The sequence below is a fragment of the Periplaneta americana genome, chromosome 6 (genome assembly GCF_040183065.1).
Source record: "Periplaneta americana isolate PAMFEO1 chromosome 6, P.americana_PAMFEO1_priV1, whole genome shotgun sequence".
Taxonomy (NCBI): domain Eukaryota; kingdom Metazoa; phylum Arthropoda; class Insecta; order Blattodea; family Blattidae; genus Periplaneta; species Periplaneta americana.
This window is the reverse complement of record NC_091122.1, coordinates 180,815,942-180,820,510: the sequence shown is the minus strand read 5'-3', so window position 1 is coordinate 180,820,510 and position 4,569 is coordinate 180,815,942.

Here is a 4,569-nt window from a genome sequence, read left to right as displayed (position 1 = left end):
CAATGCGATATATCGTTTGTCTATTTTATACGGTGTGTAATTATTTTGTAAAATATGTAAATCGTAGGAGATAATAGGAAATTAAATATTATTTGGAAATATTTTGCGTTTCATGTGATAAGGCATTCAAATATTTCATAATCGCAAACGTTTCAATTTTTATTTAATTTGACATAGGCCTTCATAGTGCTACATCATTCACTTCAGGGCGGGATTTCAAATACTATAAAGTTACAGTTCGAAAGGATTAATGTAGTAAAAAGTAACATCATACTAGGTTTTAGATATAACTATAATAAAGAATTTAATGTAAATATACGATGTCAGTATATTCCTAATTATAAACAAATATTCCTGACGTGTCTGCAGTTTATTTACTTGCATTTTCTTCTGAAACGTGGACAGAGTCTGGACATGTTCAACTCATCCGAAAAATTCAATTTCAGTGATTATTTTTTTTGTGATGATCGTTGTCGCGAATGGGTATGGGCTAGCGGTTTCGGATACCAAACAAAAAAATAAGTTATGTGCAGGGCATGTAGCACGTATGGGCGAATCAATAATTGCATATAGAGTGTTAGTTGGGAGGCCGGAGGGAGAAAGACATTTGGGGAGGCCGAAACGTACATGGGACGATAATATTAAACGGATTTGAGGGAAACGGGACAGATGATAGAGACTGGATTAATCTTGCACAGGATAGGGACAGATGGCGGGCTTATGTGAGGGCGGCAATGAACCTGCGGGTTCCTTAAAAGCTATTTGTAAGAGTTGTGACTACTCTACGTCATGCAGTCCCTGTTTACATTCAGGATAAGACAACTACAGATTACAGTGATCTTAAGGAGGCGGTGTTATATAAAGATACCTAGAGTTCAGTTGTTCAGTGCATACATCGGAAACAATATGCTCCAATGAATAAATATTAAGTAAAATATTGTGAAAGAACTGGACAGTAAGCAATTCAGTGCAAAGTTTGTCGCTCAGTACAAGAGAATGAAAACGTAAATATTGTAGGCCCATTGCAATACTAAGATACGTGTACATTACACTTTAACTGGAATATTCTAAAGACCTACATCAAGAACATAACTTTGGATCTTTTACCTATTCCTTCATAGCTTGGATCTTTTACCTATTCCTTCAGAAATTATTTTTTTCTTTATCGTTACCTTCAACATTAAATTTTATAAAATATATGATTAAGAAAAAAAGATTCGTGAAGGAATAGGTAATAGGAATATGCGTTACAAGAGCGGTATGTTGAAGTTTTCATGTTCGAGGAAAAGTTTGAAAAAGCGAAACGTAGCTCGTGTATCGTACATTATTTTGTGCGAAGATCGTTTATTACATACCTGAAAGAGGAATTTTTTAATTAGTTGCAATGAAATCTCCATCTTGGTTTCTGTTCAATGACGGCAAATTTGCAATATATATATATATATATATATCTTCAACATTGTTGCTTTAAAATGTTTTCTGTGTTTACTATACTCCAGCAGGCCGTGATATACGTCTGTCTCTTTTTTTTCCCCAGTCTATAAATGCGAACTTAAAACAAACGGTAAGGTTATGTAATGATTTAGAGTTTACTTAATTTTTGCAAATATTTAAAAACAATAATTAACAGTGCAATTTAGGTGAAATTGCAGTGGTAAGTTTCCAATTTATAATTATTACTATATTGAACGTCTCTAAAAAATATGTTAAAAGCCTAAAGCAGTAAAATCAATATGTCACTTAAGCGGTAAGAAGAGGGAAATTGTTATGTGTGGTAGGTTGGGAATACTGAATGTGGAATTTTAGACTTACCGCGGATTGGTTTTGTGCGGAAACCAAGCAAATACGCACGATCTCGCACAAAAGATCCTAGACTATGTTGTTGATGTAGGTCTTCAGAATATTTCTGTAAAAGAATCATGCAGACATTTAATTAATTTTATATTTTATTATGTAAATGTTTTACAGTTGTAGAAAAAAACTTATGAAAATTTGATACTATTTTTACAGGTAATTATTAGCTATTTTAATATTCTGAATAGTGTTTTATAAAGTGTAATGAATGTATATTAAGCATGAAAAGTTTTGTTATATTTAGCTTTCATGGTAGCAGAGATATAAAAAACTGAATGACACTAAATTTTTGCAGGTCAATAATGTACCTCTCCCCTTAATACCAGTGCCCTTGTCCACGCCTGTGGAGTAACGGTTAGCACGTCTAGCCACGAAACCAGGTGGCCCGGGTTCGATTCCCAGTCGGGGCAAGTTATCTGCTTGGGGTTTTTTCCTGGTTTTCCCTCAACTCAATATGAGCAAATGCTGGGTAACTTTCGGTGTTGGACCCCGGACTCATTTCACCGGCATTATCACCTTCATCTGATTCAGACGCTAAATAACCTAAGCTGTTGATAAAGCGTCATAAAATAACCTACTAAAATAAAACAGTGCCCTTAACTAGCCGTTATTCGCCCCGAATCTATGAGTGTAGATCACTTAGTTCGTCAGAGACTATCCAGAGTACACCACTAGCGGTATGTATACGTTTGAACACACTTTTATTTTATGCGTGGTCTCTGATTTTGAATTTGATTCATTAATACAGATTTCCATTGTACAATTATGTAACAGCAATTTTTTTTACCTATGCCCTCAGATATTTATTTTAATGAGTGACTACAGATTTTTATTTATTTTTTCATACATTTCTATTTAATAATGACTCCAGATCTTTTACGTATTGTCATTTATTTGGATATGTTTATAATGACTTACTGTTAGCGCCTGCGGCTTATAAGTCAAGGGACCCGGGTTCAAATCCCGTTTTACCCAGAATTTATAACGTTTGTTGGGAAAGCAAGCGGTCGAGGCAATGAGGGGGAAGCTATATACAATGACATGGAATAGTAGTACACATAACAAAAAAATATTTTGATGCTTTTTAAAACTATTCTGATTATTATTGTATTTTGTTCGAACTCAAATATTCACATTTTAAGTATTCTATTCGTTTAATTTTATATAGCGAAATTGACCCCTTTTTATACTAATCATTTTTGGATTGGCAAATTATGAGGCATGAAGAAAACTTGTTCAAATAGTAGTATATCAACAGTATAGTAACATTTTAATTTAAATATGTCACGAAATCGCATACAAAAAAGTAGATCCGGCAACAATGGGTGTAAATGATCGGGATTGAGAATGTTTTCATATTACTGCAGAAATATAATCAAGTTATACCAGGATTATATTTTCAAGAACACCGTCAATGAAAACATATATGAAAATGTGTAAAAAGTACAGGGTGATCCGTTTGGGTATGGATAAAATAAAAACACCGTAAAACATTTACTACTGAACTTTATTTGTTGAAACTTTGTGCATACAACACTGAAAGATGGGAGATTCCTCAGAGCTCAACATGACCCCCATTTCGCACCTGCACAACTCATAACGGTGATGCAATTCAGCCCATGTCCGTTGTAACATAAGAGGGGTGATTTGTTGAAAAGCTTGAGTAATTTTTACTCTCAGATCATCAATGTTCCTGGGTTTCTGTGAATAGACAATGTCTTTAACAAAACCCCACACGAAGAAGTCAGGAGGGGTTAGATCTGGGGACTTTGGGGACCAAGCCAAGAGATAGCTGCTTCTCGTATCGGGTTTCGCCTGCGACCTCCTGCATGTTCTTTTTAACACAGAACCTGTTTCTACAAATGTTCGATACCACAACATTAAGGAATCGTATTTAGGTACATTACGCACACCATACTCACGTCGAAATTCCCTGTGAACTCTTTTAACACTCTCAAATTTAGCATGCCAAAGAATATATTGTGCCCGCTGTTGATTTGTAGTAGCCATTTTAATCATCTACGATTTTCATTTGTCCTTTGAGATTATGCATTGTTGATTGTCATATTATGGAAACTCCCATCTTTTAATCATAATATAACCAGCAAGAAATTTTTCCTACTATCGTAATAGCTTTATAATAATAAATTAATATTATCCATACCCAAACTGATCAGCCTATAGATTATTATTCGGCGAAATAAGATCCATTATTCTCAATTAATTTCACTTATATCTCTGCCAACATCCGAATTTGTAAGCGATGCCAGTCCTTCAGTTGTAAGCGGAAAGCTATCGACATGCGTTTCCGATTTGTAGTAGTCATTTTAATCATCTACGATTTTCATTTGTCCTTTCAGGTTATGCATTGTTGATTGTCATATATAGAAATTCCCATCTTTTAATCATAATATAACCAGCAAGAAATTTTTCCTACTATCATAATAGCTTTATAATAATATATTAATGTTATCCATACCCAAACGGATCAGCCTATAGATTATTCGGAGAAATAAGATCCATTATTTTTAATTAATTTAACTTATATCTCTGCCAACATCCGAATTTGTAAGCGATGCCAGTCCTTCAGTTGTAAGAGGAAAGCTATCGACATGCGTTTCCGATTTGTAGTAGCCATTTTAATCATCTGCGATTTTCATTTGTCCTTTCAGATTATGCATTGTTGATTGTCATCTATGGAAACTCCCATCTTTT